At 34.0% G+C, this 17,262-nt stretch overlaps 1 protein-coding gene across 1 annotated transcript in view; it reads left to right on the top strand.

The window, feature by feature from the left end:
- LOC149566654 (uncharacterized) overlaps positions 1–14,521 on the top strand; it is a 33,015-nt gene extending 18,494 nt beyond the window's left edge. Inside the window, exon 2 of the mRNA XM_089819975.1 lies at positions 14,047–14,521. The gene's annotated coding sequence lies outside the window, so the exon portion shown is untranslated. The remainder of the gene's footprint in view (positions 1–14,046) is intronic.
- The last annotated feature ends 2,741 nt before the right edge of the window (positions 14,522–17,262 follow it).

Raw genomic sequence — 17,262 nt, 5'->3', positions numbered from 1 at the left:
GCTTTCAGTTTTTCCTTCAATTTAGTACATCTTAGGGCTTAATTGGACTTGACAGCCAAACGATATGAATATTTAGGTGCCCAAAAAGTATTACCTCTAGATGTAATTGCATAATTTTAAATATTATGTTATATTATAATGTTGACATTCACTTTTTGAAAAATATAGCATAAATTGACTTTATGTTATGTTTTTATGTTATTTTATCACTTCAATTTATCACTTAAGTGACTATAGAGCACTTTATGTTTTATTCTCATGTTGAGTTGCTTTTTAAATTTCACTTAAGTGACTTTATTAGTTATATAGTTGGATTTATTTTTTGAATTACTTTATGTTTTAATTCAAAACATCTACATAAATATTATTTTTTGAATGATATTTGCACATGATATATTAAAATATATAGTGTAAATATTATTTTTGACCCAATTAAGTGATATTTCCTAAAAAATCAATTAAACATGTACTTAATTGATCATTTAAGTTGTGTAAAAGAAACTTTCAACACATTTACATGTTTACATGCAATGGACCTCCTAGAGTGCGTTTTGCACTAAAAATGCATGTAATGGACTTCCTAGATTCCATTTTACATAAAAAACCTCCTTTATATGTAATCCACTTTTCATGTAATTGCATCTGGAGTCCATGTTTTTGCCTTCCAAGGTCAAATTTGTCAAATACATGTTACAAGTTGTATATTTTTAAAATATGTAATGAGGGCCCAAGAGTGCGTTTTGCATTGTTTCATGTTGGAAGTTTTAAAACATGTAATGAGGCCATGAGAGTGCACTTTGCTTTCTCAACCTCTCAAATGCATAATTTTAATACATGCAATGAAGCCTCTAGAGTGTGTTTTGCATAGAAAGGCAAAAGGATTTGCAATGTAAACCATGTAAAGCCCCAAATAGAGTGTGATTTTGCATTTCATCACATGTTTTTGCATTTTGAGTCCACATTTTTGCCTCCTAGAGCAAAAATGCCCATGTTCTTGCCCTTAGGGACCACATTTTTGGAGAGAAAGTCCAGATTTGCCCATTTCGTGGCATGAAATCTATTCCTCTAGGGGCGTTTTGGCATTTTTATGTATATCCATGCTTTAGGTGGTTGAATCTACATGCAAAAAACGTCATTTTTCATTCCTTTTAAGGGTGTGTTTTGGTGAAAATTCCCCGGATTTGGGCATTTCGAGATCACGTTTTTGCATCTATGGGAGGCGTTTTGTGATTTTGATGCATTCCATTGTTATTAGAAGTCACATATTTAACATTAATTGCCAAAAACGTTTCATGTAAATGCATTTTGAGACCACATTTTTGGTCAAAAATGTCCCAAGAACATGAAGTTTACAAAAATGCCTTACATATTGGGGGTTTGAAGATCACGTTGTTGGCTTCTCCATCCAAAAATGCCTCATCAATTGCTCATTCGGAAAAGGTCAAAGTTTGGTTTGAAAATTTTTAAGTTGGAGAGAAGTTTTTCATTGCAACTTTTTTCTCCTCTATATTTGGCTCATTGATCTCTAAGTAAGTAGACACATTCAACTTTGCTTGTCAATTCATGCTTATCTTGCTATTTTGTTGCATTTTATGGCTTTTTATTGTACACTTGTTTAAAGACATGCCATGTATCGTGCAAAATTTCCTTAAATAAGATGAAAACCTTCATTTTCACATGCTTGGATTTTCCCGAAACTTTGAATTCAAAATTGCATATAAAAAGCCAACTTGATGTTTGTCATGTTTGAGTCAAATACCAAAGGTATGTTTCATGTTATACATATTTTTGTTTTTGGTTTGCTTGCTGTTTTGATTTCCTTTTGTGGGAAAAGTTAAGCATTCTTCTCCAATAATGCGAGAGCATATCACACCATTGCACAATTTCTTGAAATAAGATGAAAACCTTCATTTTCACATGCTTGGATTTTCCCCAAACTCTGAATTCAAAATTGCATATAAAAAACCAACTTGATGTTTGTCATGTTTGAGTCAAATACCAAAGGTATGTTTCATGTTTTACATATTTTTGTTTTTGGTTGCTGTTTTGATTTCCTTTTCTCAGAAAAGTTAAGCATTCTTCTCCAAGAATACGAGAGCATATCACATCATTTCATGCAAGTACATCACATCTTTCCGTATCCCACCAATACATGTCATTACATATTGCATTCATTTGCTTCATATGCAATCACATATCAAGAGCAATTACATGTAATTTCATTCTCCATCCACAATTGCATGTAATTTCATCCTTTGTCTACAATTACATATATTTCCATCCTTCATATGCATTTACATATAAACCCATCTTCCAAACCCACTTATATGTAATCTCTGTTAAAGTTTGTAGCTGCAATAGAGATCTTTATCTCTCTATATCTGGACGTTATTACTATTATTGTCATCTTCAGCAGAAAAAGACATTTAAGTTTAATTTGTATTATTAAATGTAAATGATGTGTCATTCACATGCATTGAGGCATGAATATCCGAAGAGTCATAATTAATTATAGGAGTTATGAGAATCTCAAGAGACCTTCGGTCATAATATGAAGAGTCTCTCCTATTCTTATATATTTTGCATCAAGCAAAGGATATTGTACACTTGAACATTTCATTATCAATAAAGATATATTTGTGTTGTGTGGTTGGATTTTTCCTTTTATTTTGAAAGGGTTTTCCTAGGATAATTTTGGTGTTTTTTGTTTTAGTTTTCTTTCTTTCTTATTACTGGTTATCTTCATGGATTCCTAGACTCTAGTTTTAACAATCTCATCCTTTGAACCTAATTACCCAATTACATCAAGTCATGATTACATGTAAATCACTTTACATGTAATTACATCTAGAGAACCCAATTTTGCTGAAAGACAACTCTTTAAATACCAAAATCATCATTTGTCATTTGCATGCATTCTCATATACTTAGCTTGCATTCCAAGAGCATGTACATGGAAACCCATACGCATTTACATGCTATCCATCTTCTTAAATCCCAATTTTAGCCCTCCACTTATACTTTCCATATCATATCCAATTCATTCGATATGTTCTATGAGTATCTAATCAATACTCCGAACTCACTTTTCCTCAAGATCCATCATTTCCAATATTCTCATGGAGTTTGAGTCCATATCTTCTGATGATATATTCACCCTTTGGAATTTTCATGTTACGGTGAACTCTTTTAAGTCAAGGTGTGCTTTGAATCAAACGAAGCAATGATTTATTTGGTCTTCATTTTTCAATGGATCCCTGATAACCTAAGTTCATTCGGGAATGTGCCAAGTACTTTGTTTAAAAAAAAGAGAGTTAAAGGTGCTAATGGGAAGTTGTTCTGAGTTTACATCCGGACACCATCAAGAAGGTTTTCAAAGTGTTTGAGACTCCAGAATGTGCCAATCTACAAAGGAAAATTCATTCCAAATCAAACAAAGAAAAACTTGATTACATCAAATTTTCAAATGACAGCGGGCTCTTCATCAAAGAAAGTTAGGGGTTATCAAAAGATGCAACACCATGGTTATCAAAGAAAATGCAGTGGTCCAGAATATAGGAATCCCTGATCCTGCGATCATCATGAAGAACAAGGCTTTTCTTGATAATGTATAGGCTTTAATTTATTCATAATCAACAATTCTAACCTTTTTCTTATTCTTCTTTCATGTTTGTAGTTGGAGAGGACGAATTGCACGAGATGTAATTACATATAATTAATTACATATAATTCGAATTACATGTCCTTCAGATATGAAATCCAATAATTTTTCTCCCCTAGTTAGACCGGGTCAAAGTTAGTTGAATTTCTCCCACTTTTTCCTCCTTTTTCTTACTTCTTTTCCTATATAAGGAGTACTCTCCCGATTGTAAAAATCATCTTTTATTGTATGCAAAAAAGCTTTGAAGAGTTGTGCAAGCATAACTTTGATTTTGTAGTCCTATTTTGATGAAAAGTGAATAGAAAGAAACAATTGGAGCTGAAACTTTGATTGAGTGCAATTGTGATGAGTGTAAATTGGAAGCTTTGATTGTGATTGGCATTTGTTGTCTTTGTTTCATGTGTTATTGTGTCTTTAATAATTGAACATAAAGAATTAAGAAGCAATTGGAGCCAGAGCTTTTTTTGGAACCAATTGTGGTAATACGTAGACTAGAAGCTTTGACTGTAGCTTGTATTGTTGTCTAAATTTTCAAAAAATAGTTAGAATACCCTACTTTTGGAAGTCTTTGTGCACCAATGGTAGAGATTATTCTTATAGAATAGATTAAACCGGTGTTAGAGCCAAACCGGTACACTTTCAACTAGCCTTTGAGTTAGTGTTGGTTTATTGGTATCATCGTTTCCAACTATTAGATAGATGTGTAGTTAGAGATTTTATCTTGCCCATTACTCGTTCTGCGTGTAAGTGGATTCTTTCTTGAAAGTTAAAGAGGAAAGAATATTGTAACACCTTGTCAAAATCTCTCAACTTCTTGTTTACCTTGAGTTGATCCAATGAACGGTGAGAAGGGGGAGCCTTCTTTTAAACATAGGAGAGACTTTGTCTCATATGTTGTAGATAGTCTACCTATTTTGCGATTGGATTTAAACAAACTGTCGGTTGCAAAATATCCACCCAACAAGATATAAGAAGACATTTTATTTCACTTCATTAGGGATCATTGAACATTCTTATTTTTTTCATATGCATCATATATACTATTCTTTGGAAGAATAGAAGATTATAAATGCATTTGTTACTCATCACAATGTCTTTTGGGGGACGTAACCTATCATCCCAATTAGCATGATATACGAAGACATTTGATTTCACTTGATTGGGGATCATCAGACATTTTTATATATATGTCGTATCTACTTTTCTATGGAAGAATAGCAGATTATAAATGCATTTGTTACTTATCATAAAGGAAGAGATAAGAAAATAAATAAACTTGTTACATTGCTGACAAGCATAGTGAGACAGCAAATGATGCTGTAACTCATCTGAGAGTGAGCTACTGAATCACAAAAATAATATCTATATTCTATCAGTGATAAAGAATCAGTATATGGTCCAATATATATCATATAAGTCTATTAATAAAAATGATATTAGATTAATATCAATTATATTATACAAATATATATATTTATTCAAGACCTATTATTATTTTAATTTGAGAAGGGAAGGTCTTGATGTTACCAAGGAGGGGCTTGTACAAATCCAAGCAATGGATCTTTGTGCCAAGATAGGGGTAGGGGTCAGCTTTTCAGAAGCCTTGACGTCAAGACCCAAAAAGGGATGCAAACTTGTACCTCTAAACTTTGAGGGAATCTATTTGCAAGTTGGTATTTAGATAACTTGGATAACACCTACACCTTCCATCATTGAGCTCAATAGTAATATGATCGGATATGTGGGAATTTATAGATAATTTGTCCTAATCAAACTAATACTTTTTATGAATACCCTAGATTAAAATTATTGTATTGTAGCACATACACTGTAAGCGTTTGAATTAAATATGAAATAATTATGTCTAACCTAATAGGGGACATTACATATTTATTAAGGAAATGCCTTTTACGCTTCACTTTTCAAATATAGGTAGTTAGATAAATGAGAAATGGGGCTTTGGATTGAATAAAGTTAAGCTCGTGTTTGATTTTTATATGCTTTTTCTGGAGACAAACCAAACCATAAATTTTTTTTGGGCTTATATTGCAGCCTCAAACTTGAACAGGCAATGATAACTAAGATTTTCTCTCATTTTATCTTAGAACTATAGTATCAGTAGTTTGTCCATTTTTAGATACTTTGAAATATACTCAAGTTATAAATTGCTATTACATGTATTAGTCTTGGAGGCTTACATATTGGTATTTTGTAATCAACCGAGATAAAATTTCATTTTTGTTAAAGTTGTAGCTTCAGTCGGATTGATTCAATCTGATATACATTATTGTTGGTAAATCATCATTTCCTATATATATATACTTATCCATGTTAAATAATATATATTATTATATATATATATTTTATAGTATATAAAGCATATATTATATTATATATATTGTTATTTATATCACTAATATATTAATATGTTAACTAATGATGATTAACCGTAGAGACATGTCTCGTCTCCTTAGAGACATGTCTCGTCTCCTCTCTTATTTATAAACTTCCATTTGCATTTGGAACACAATCAATAAAAATGGCATTGTTAGTACATTTGCAGCGATCCTAAAAAAACAACATGGTATTAGAGCCACACTACAAATGTAGAAAATAAGATAGAAAATGACAAAGGTTATAATTTCTGTTATGTGCAATGTAATCAATTCAAATCTTTCTTTATTCTGATGCAAATGTTGAACATGCGGTTGTAATCAGATTGGCCCTTAAGAATGACTTGAGAAGCATAATATTCATCGAGCGATAGAGGAAGACATAGCTGTTCGCTTATACACACATCATGCCTCCTCAATACGTATCAAAAGAGAGCTATCAAAGGATGTTACTACCACAGAGGCACGAAGGATAATTTCGGGCAGAAAAGAAAAATAAAAGAAAAAACAAACAAAAGATATCAAACCCTTTGCTTACAAAGTGAAAGGAAGAGTAGATGAAGGGAGACATCGAAAGACATTCTATGCAGAGGGAACATATTGTCCAGTCAACAAGAGGATACAAAGAGGACTTAAGGTGGAACAAATAAGTAAAGACTATATTTCACATTCCGATACGAGCAATATTTAATCAAACAACTGCGATGCTTTTGGTGTAAGCACGAAGGAAGATATTCGGGAATACAATAGACGGACATAGTCTAATTACTGGACAATCGTTTTTACTCCCCAAAGTAAAGGCTATCACAAAAGGAGCCATGCATTAAATCTCATATAGGGAGATCTCATTTCGAATTGTATGGGCATCCCTAGAATCATTGATGTCATGAAAGCCTGGCATTATAATTCTCTACAAATGCAGTTTATCATGAGTTACTATGCTCGGGTTGTGATGATAGAGAATCAGTCACTCTAAGACATCGAAGAAGAGACGATCCTCAAGGGAGTAAAGTGGGAACATAGCACAATCAATGATTTAATGCTATCGACAATACATTTATGTATCCATTAGAAATTAATACATCAATCTTAGTTGACCTATGCACTCGTTTTGTGTAAAGACTGTGACCATATATAAGGATCAGAGAATGCATTCATGATCCACGATAACCCTGTCCTTGGAAAAATATTGGAGGACAGATAACAATGAATCAATAGCTTTGAGAGCCTCTAAACTATGTGACATCAGTTGAAGGCGTGAATATAGTAGAAGATGAGAATTTGGAGATTGATAATCTAGTGCTTTGCAAGAGAAAATATGATGTTCCTTGTCAAGTTAGGTGGTCAACGCATCTATTTGCATATCGAAACTCATCTATACATAATATCCTTGTTATTGTTGCAATGGGGGATCCCTACCAAGAAGGTTACAAATGTAGTGAAGTTAGGGATTCATGAGTTAATCATTGGATATTTTCATTGCAAGTGACAAGCGAAAGTAAAGCATTAGACCAATCATAGTTGTCGAGATTCGTTGCTCCTATACAAGACAATAATAAATTGACACCGATTGATTGCACTTCAACCTTCTTTTGGAGACTTAATAGAACTAGGAGAGTTTAGTCAATGAATCCATCTTGGGTGGCGTTAAAACTATTATGTGGTCATCAACTGTGATTACACGGATAAGTATACTCCAATAATAAATATCACAATTGATGATTGTCTCTAATTCACTCGTTTGTCTCTCGTACAAGTCATTTAACAATTGAGATTCTTGTGAAATATAATTACTTGGGATTTATAAACATGTTAGCCATGGAAGAGTAGAGATTTTTTTGATTCAACTCATTTGCATGCAAGTGTTCTTGTGAGTTGTTGAATTGGTGTCAATACTATTCTCTTCTACAGCTCTTGATGGTATTGAATGATCTTTAGAATTTATTCGTTGGACAAGTATTCTATTATGAGTAAGCCACAAAATATATATGAGTTATTTCTTGTCCCATGACTCTTAGATAGTATCAAGATAGGCAACACTTGCACTAAGATAATGTTATTTTAACCATTTGCAAGTCATACTAAGACCACATCCTAATTACAAATTTAGGAGTGGGTAGAAGAAGTCATTGTAAATTGAATCTTAGTTCAAAACATTAAGGAAACCAATAAGGGACATTACAGTGGTCTTAGAAATTATGACAAATTCCAAGAGAAATACATACCAAATATTATGATTGGAAGAATTTAATGATATCGAGGAGGGACTTGTATAAATCCAATCTTGTGGATTTGTCCCAATAAGATAAATGTTCTTTTGAGTAAAATTTCTAATTATTCTATTGTAAATATCTTGTATTTGTATTTCATAACTATTTACCTTGATCTTTTCTGAGAATGTTATTACAGGAAGAGAAAGATTGAAATTCAGAGGGAGACTGACATTTGAGGCAACCTTAGATGGATATGACACCGAGCATTATATGGATATGATGCTCCGAGCTTTCTAGATTTATTGCTGAGTGATAGTAAGGTACCTAGTGCTAGTGATTTGTTGCAGGAGAATCAGGACATTATGAGAGCACTTAGGGAGAATATTTTAAAAGCTCAAAATCAACAAAAACAATACGCTGATCAGAGGAGAGTGGAGAGATCTTTTGAGATCGATGATTTGGTGTATTTGATGCTCCAACCTTATAGGCAACCCACTCTTTGTAAGAAGGGCACTGAGAAACTTAAGCCACGATATTATGGACCATTTAGGGTTGTTAGGCATGTCGGTTAAGTGGTTTATTGGTTAGATCTTCTAGCAGACAGTAAGGTTCACAATGTGTTCCATGTGTCACGCCTTAAAAAGGCATTGGGACCACAGGTGACTCCTATTGATTCACCACCCCTGGATGATGAGGGGAAATTGATTTGGATACCTAAGGCCATTCTAGATTCTAGAGAGCGTCATCTTTGGAGGCGGGTTATCAGGGAATACTTGGGAGAGTGACAGTATTCTTCAGCATCCGGCTTTGAGTTTGCTTGTGTACAAGCAAATTCGGGGAGGGCAGACTATGATGACCCCGCTCTAGTTAGTTCTCGGGAACAGTGTGTTAGCCCTTTATTAGACCCTGGTGGGCTAGCTAGATTGGTTAGAGGGTCAGTGGTACTTTCGAGAGAGTTGGATTGTTCTCGTGTTCAGAATCCAGTGTTGGTTCACAGCAGGTGTTAGCAGTACAGGAATCAACAGCTTCTAACGGCACAGGATTCTATGAAGATTTGTGGAAGTTATACCTATTTGAGTGATTTAAGTTATTTATTAACTTAATATTTTATTATAAAGTCAAATTGACTTTAAACTTTTTAAATCACTAAATATTCTTTGTAAGTGTTTTAATATTTAATCACTTAAATTAATAAAGTGCGGCCACTTTATTTAAGTCAAAAACTATTGAAAGTGACTCAAATTATAATTTAAAAGATTTAAAATCAGAAGTGGCGTATCTTTTTTGGAAATTGTGCCCTTTTGGCATATATAGGCATTTTGGGCAATGGGAAATTCATCTTTGAATATTTCGACTTTGCCTTTGGCTTCTTCCTGTGCTTCTCCTATGATAGGGTTTGAGCATTTTTTTATGCATTGGAGAACGCTATCTCTTCAGTGTTGATCACTCTTGAGATTGTGAAAGATTAATCGAATTAGTGCAGTTGAGAGCTTCATTCAGAGGTTCTACATGATTCACACAGAGTATTATATAAAGATTTACTGTTGATTGTAATAAGAAAGGGGTTTCTTCCTTGTGGCATCTTCTTCTTTAGATTAGTGGCATCCAACATGATTATAATTTATTCCTCTTCTTGGCCGGCTTGTGGCGGGAATTGTGCATTCTGGAGAGGTGTATGAAGGGTTTGGTTGAAACACCTTCCTTTTTGGTTGCTGTTTGACTTCCATCCTTGACTTGTATCTAGTTTCGAGGTAGGAGAACCTAGATCTAGAGGCCAGGCGTCCTTTACTGTCAGTTTTCAACATTCTTGGCAGGCGAGTTGGCTTTATAAATAAAAAAACTGGAAACATTCTGGTATGTTTATCATTCATGATCTCATTGTTGCAATAAAATAAAGTCTTCTGCATTTCCATTCTGTAGGAAATTGCTCTGTATTTCAGTTTATAAGCGTTTATATGCTGTGCCCCTTCTCTTCTGTCTATAAACTTTTCTCGAAAAATTAAAATAACACAATAAGACTTAAGAATTTATTGGAGTTTGAGTTGAGATTCAGCAGGGCTCATCACAACTGAGTGGATATCTCTTCATATACTAGAGAGCATAATGTGTTCTGCAAATCCTCCCTAGCTAAGAGGGAGTGTTAAAGTTGTAGCTTCAGTCGGATTGATTTGATTTGATATACATTATTGTTGGTAAATCATCATTTCCTATATATATATTATTGTATGTAATACATATATATTATAGTATATAATGTATATATTATATTATATATATTGTTATACATATTCTATAATAATATATTATATATATGGGTATTTATATCACTAATATATTAATATGTTAAGTAATGATGATTAATTGTAGAGACATGTCTCCTCCTCTCTTATTTATAAGCCTTCATTTGCATTTGGAACACAATCAATAAAAATGGCATTGTTAGTACATTTGCAGTAATCCTTAAAAAAAACAATTTTGAGGGGTTGGCAAATGTGTTTTATGGCATATTTCATTTTGCTATTTTGGTGTCATTGTAAATAGAATGAACTATTTGTACCTCATATAACTTAGCTTGTTGAGACCCATTTATTTTTTCTCTTGGCTGCACTTAAATGAGGTGTTAGTTTAATTATATAAGTATACCTTATATTAATTTTATTTAGGCACTTTTTAGTTTACTCAAGTAAATTAAAATGTAAGAGCACATATCATTCCCTTGATTAATGAGATTTTTCTTGCCTCCACTCATCCTACGTTGTGTTGGTTCCCAAAAGCACAAATTTGAAATCCAAGTGCTTGCCACTTATACGATAGGATTTCTCAATAAGTTTTGGCCAATGAATAGGAATGACTTCGATTCCCTTGCACTTCAAGCTTCGCTACACCTAGGCGGGTGAGCCTTCACTCCAAACTTGATCACTTGGTTCACAGCTCTTTTATAGCGAATTTAAGCATTGTGAATTCTTTGGCTGGCAAAACCCTTGAACTTGATCAAAATAAAGTTGAATGCTTGCTTGAAATAATTGAATGTTTTCTATACAGTTCTTAACAATTGGTTTGATGCTTGTAAGAAGGACGATATTGATTATGTGGCTTCAAATATAAACTCAATAATAATTCATAAATGATTCAAAAGACAAGTGCCTTTGCTTATTCAAGCAACAAAGTCAACTACAATGAAGATTTTCATGTACAACTTTATAAAGTTCTATACAATTATACTTTCAACAATTTAATAATCAAGATGTGACACATCAAATACATATTTAGGCTTAAATTAGTCTAAATTAAACTTTAACTCCTATGGTACAGAGACAAACTAGATACAGATATAGAAATAATTTGAAATTTCACTATATCTATGATGATCACATTCAAGATGCTGTGTCCACTTATCTGACATTTAAATTGTTTGTATAATTTAAACATGATTATAAAGGATGAATCAACTGCAATTTAAATCTCCATGCCTTTTGAATAATCAAAAAGCAAAAGGCTTTTATCTATCATTAAACTATAGTAAATAAATTTACATTAAAAAATCATCTTTTCACTGCCTATTCCTCCTTACAAGTAAAATTAAATATTTCTTCAAATGCTTTATGTCGAATATCTTGTCCAAGTGTCTTCAACTCAAATGATTTATTCTTCATTTATACTCTTTTCAAAAATGGGAGTGACTTTTCATAGAGTCATAGCTCTTTATTTAATTAGCCAATTAGGCTATTTACTACGAGATTCTAGATTGGCAATTGTCCCATCCAAGTTGCAGAAAATGTCTAATGCCGAGAAATGATCAGGATGTTTTGTGGACTCCTTTTTGAACTCTCGTCCTCATTTGACTTCTCGTTCGACATTGGTGCTCCGTGTCATCCAACCACTTCTCCCATGTTTAAGTTGATCACCCTAGGTGTTTGCAGTTTCCTTTGGGCTTGTTTGACTGCAACACAAAGGATTTTCATGCCACGAAGAAACTTTCCTAGGGCTATTGAGGGCCTTCTTCACAAGATCTCGCACCCTCTGTCTTCATCGCCAATCCCCTGTGTGTGGTAGAAATTGACGATGAAAAGTTCCTCTTTGTGTTCAACATTATCAATTTTCTTTTCCTCATTTTTAGCACTTTCATCAATTTTATCGGATTAATTCAGTTTTTTCCTGACAGGTATAGGATGCTTCACCCCCTATCATTTGTAGGGAAGGATGCCTCGCCTTTTAGGGTTTCATTATGTTTAGTTTTGGGAAAAAGTAAGCATTTCTAGGATTTCAAGATGAAGGTGAAAGAATTTATAGCTTGATATTTTTTAGATTAATGTGATAATTAAACTAAAACATAGTTTTTGTGCATAAAATTGTGTTAAAAGTGACGATTGACGATGAGAAGAGCAAGATAAAGGTCTTTAATATGATTGTAGCCCTGGAAGCTATGCTGTCTAGTTCTGCTTTTCGAGCTGTGGATTTTGGTTTTAAACTTTTGTTTGTGTCTCTTTTTGTAAAGAGAAGATGTGCATGATTCCTAAAGTAGGGGAGATGCAGGGAGACTCGAATCCCTCACTTAAAAGCAAGGTAAGAATGTTGGTTCTTTTTATCTGCAATGCATGTCTTGCCTCTGTGAATTCTTTTCCAATCAGTCAACTTTAGGGGGAAATCCGTATGCCAAAAAATGCAGTATCCGTGAATGAATATCAAGCCATCCCATGGTCCCATCCATTTCAGGGCACCTTCCAAAATTCTTTGGAGGATGATTAGAGGGTAAATGATGTGATATTTTTTAGTTACAGAGTGGTGGATCTTCCTGATTGTTATGGAGTTTTTTTTTTAATTCATGAATAACTTTGAAATGTCATTTAAGATGATTCCATACAAAACTAAGTGGGTTAAATTAGCCCTTGCCACACTCAAGGCGTATAGAGGAGTTCCTCATCCATATTACAAGACAAAGAAAATGGTCATTCCAGATGCCCTGAAATACGTGCAATATGGTCTATTATTGCATAGAATCATTTTGTATAGGAACGTGCTTTACCACAGTGATCCTTAATGTTTCTTGCTACAAATAATTTCCAGCACTGTTTTGATTTTTAATTTCTGTTTTAGAGATCTGAGGCTTCAGCCATGTCATAAATACTGCCCGCTAGGGAGACTTTCTCACAATGTAGCACGGGGACTCACATCCCCTCCTAAGCCTCGAAGTACTCGTCCTCGAGATGTCCCCGCACCGGGTTCTTGAGTACCCAAGTACTCCCACCACAACCATGCCACCACTAGGATGGGTACTTGGAATTTCTATTTGAATTTTTAATTGTTTTAATGTTACTATTGGATACGTATTATGTAACTATGTTGAACGTTCGTTGGTTCTAGTCCATGTTGCAATTTTGCTGTATTCGAGAATTTTAATTTGGTATGTTCTACTGAAACATCATTTCATAACTAGCAGTTCAAGTTCTATATGTATGATATGCAATGCCCCTCCCTGTCCTATCCACTTACTACCGTCCCTTGGCCGTCCCCTGCCGTCCTGAAAATGAGGCCCATTTTCTTCCATCCTTGAAACTTGTCCCGACGTCCCCCCTTCCCAACATACCCCAGTGTTGGGGTTACACTGCTTTCTCATGAAATATGCTGGCATCACTATGATACTATCAAGGTAATAATTTGTGCTATTTATTTGAATACAGTTCCATTTACCACCTTGTTTGGGATGTTATCTTCTACCATATCCGTTGATGTTGATTTAGGTTAATTTGTTAATAAGTTATTTTGCTCACGTCCTCTCTAGGAATTTGAAGAAAAGAGAAAGGCGAGATCTAAGGTTTCTTAGTAGAGGACGCGATTAACAAAGTTGAGAGTAAAGGCCGAGAAGAAAGTCAACGAGCAGCTTGCAACTCAGATTTAAATCTTTGCACCAATTAAGTATTAGACAAGTTGTCTTATACCTGCTTAATTGAATATTTAGTTTTGAGTGATAGGAAGTACAAGAGTATGTTGTTGTGAGGTATAATTTTCAAACCCACAATAGGAATATGAGGTTGTGTTAGGATGCAAATGTAATAGGTTTGAGCTATTATGGATAATGGGACTTGGCCCACAATTGGAATGTTGAGGCAAGTTCTCTTAATGGGTTCATTTTTGTTGGATAAACTTACTGGCCCTCTCAAATGCTGTGAACAGGCCATGGCATGACAGACATACATTGTATCTATAATGGAGATGTGGCACCTAAAATAGAACCTTTGAAGGGAACTAGAAACAAATTAGAGCCCACTCTTTGACTACCTTATGAAATTTTCCAAAGAAAATTAAGAGATGGATTAAGTTTGATTTAAGTATAAGAAAATATATTTCATTATGCAATGACTGGCTGAAAATCTACCTCAACCATTTTATTTTATTTCAGATTTCACTTGCTATATGTTATATATGAAGGTGTTTGACATCCTCCTAGAGATAACTTAGACTGAACTTAGACCGAACTGTATCTCCAAATGATAGATCACCATTTCCAGACAATGTTTATTAAACATAAACTTTAAAGAGGTCAAACTTGTACACTTTAAGCATACAGTTCCTGTAAGCAAAATATAAAGATATTCAATAAAATCCTTGACAGACATCCTCAACTGCATTGCAAGTCCAGTAAAAATCATCTGTTTGGACTTATCCTCAACAAGAACTGCTCCATTCCAAAATGTGGACCAATCTATCATTCAAATTAGTAAACAAGAATGTGGAAATGATTCAAATACAATTGCATCCAAATGAGCAAACAAGAGAAGGTAAATGCTTCAAATACAATTGCAAAAGGTATTGGAACTGATTACAACATACATTCTTGAAGAAATCGTTGCAGTCATCCAATATTGCTGATTTTTTTTTATGTGGCAATTGTCCTTTTGATTTTCCATGGCCTTAATAGTCTATTCCAAAAACACCATACCCAGATCAAGCTAGCTTGATTCCATATTATGCCAAACAAATGAATTACATAAAATCGATACACAGATTAATTTTTCAATTGGGATAAAAAAGGTGCAAACTGCATTTGCTTCCCACCTGTCATAAATATGTTGCATTCCATTCCATACCCTCCAAAATAATTGTAAATGAATCATGTGATCACAACTACAAATCCATTAACAAAAAATTCCCAATCACAATATCAACACATTCTTCTTGTTCATACCAAAACTTGCCAGAGATTTGCTCGTTATCTTTGCCAGGTGGGCTTGCATTATCATATGCTTATCAACGCAGAGGTCACAGCCGATGGGAATTGATCCCATATCCTTATCACGGCAATAGCTCAGCATTGGGCATAGAGTGTGGCTTCATTTTATATTGTTTTTATCAATTAATTAATTAAATGAACCTGAGTTACATTGTGGCGATTGTTTTGCATTTCTACTATATCATATGCCTGTTGGACTCCTATTACTTGACATGTGATGTCTTTTCTCGAACTTTAAAATTCAAGTTTAGCCTAATTTTTGCTTCAATGAATGCTAATGCACTTCTATAGTGCACTCTAGCAAATGAAAGTTGTTTGAAAGCTGTTTATCAGGGCTTTTTTATAATAATTGTGTGTAAGCGTGTTCAATATGCTAATGTCCAGGTTATGGACTTTGACGTAGGAAAGAGTTAGCTTGTTAGACAATATTTTGGGTTTCGTGATAAATTTGTCACAGTTAAATATTCTGGTTAATACAGGACCAAAATATCAGCATTGCCTCTCCCTTTCTTAGATTATCTCAAAGTGACATGATTTGTCAATTATATGACAATATACTTGAGTTTTGAAAGATATATCTGGAGTTAATTGTGTTCCATCTTATGTAACTACAAAAAAGAAATGGGAATCATGATGCCACTGATAACATGACGGAAATTGGGATCTGAAGACCGGTTAAAAATAATAAATGAATAGAAGCAGCTCCCCATATGATTTTGCAAATTTATGTGTTTTCTGATTTTAGCAACCCCAACTGGAATATGATTGCATATCACTTTCAGAATCAGACCTCAACTGTAACATAATTGCATATCACTCTCAAATTTGAAATATGGAGCTAGGCATACAACATTTGTTCTTATTTGAACTTGAAAGTGTGGATATCTTGATGTCCAGTCATGAGAAATGGGCCATTGCTTTAGCATCACTTGTGTTAATTGGTGCTTGGCAAGAATTGCACTGATCTTGAGGTCACTATGAAAATTTGGTTGTAGCTGAAGGTTGGCATGTATAGATGCTTTATCTTCTAATGTTTTTGTCTTCATTAATCATTGTGGGGATTTTATAATCCATATGCAGCAGCCCAAATGACTTTCTTGAAAAGGCCTTACAAACTTTTTGGCAAATGCAACTAGCTGATGTAAAGTCGGACTCCACAGACTATTTTTACCTTGATTAGCATTGAACAAGGCACTAATGGAAGAGGTCCAGTGTCTCAAATTGGCAAAAGGACAGCCAATTACAGAGCAATCTTCTGGCTTGGTTCAGCGGATCACCTTGAGTTCACACCAATATCGGCTTCAACAACACGGTCTTCAACAACACCATCAAGTGGAAGAAAATGTACAATCTTCATGTCAAAAAATTAGTCAAAATGGAACTTTTTAGAATAGCAACAATGCTTACCAATAGTTAGTGGGCTCTGTCTAACAAGATTATACAAGTTTAGCAATTGGCTAGACTCTTGGACCTATGGGGTACAAGTGCTAGTATTATTTATTCTCAAATATTCAAAATGTAACACACGAGCATTACATTGAACGAGCTTTCCTTTAATTATTATTTCTTCAATATATATATTAATTGATGATAATGTTTGCCCACATTATCAATGGTATATGCCTTGTCAAAACTTCGCTATTTTATAAATGTGCCGCTTTTGCCATTATGACATTCGGGAGGAAGAGTGTAGAACATGTGCCGAGTCTAATGATATCGACAATAAGTGCACATACTGTAAATAATTGGAGAGTTCAGTTGGCTAAC

This window comes from Cupressus sempervirens, chromosome 3, assembly GCF_028749045.1.
Source record: "Cupressus sempervirens isolate cs-2001-9-10 chromosome 3, ASM2874904v1, whole genome shotgun sequence".
Taxonomy (NCBI): domain Eukaryota; kingdom Viridiplantae; phylum Streptophyta; class Pinopsida; order Cupressales; family Cupressaceae; genus Cupressus; species Cupressus sempervirens.
This window is presented reverse-complemented; position numbering and strand designations above follow the sequence as displayed.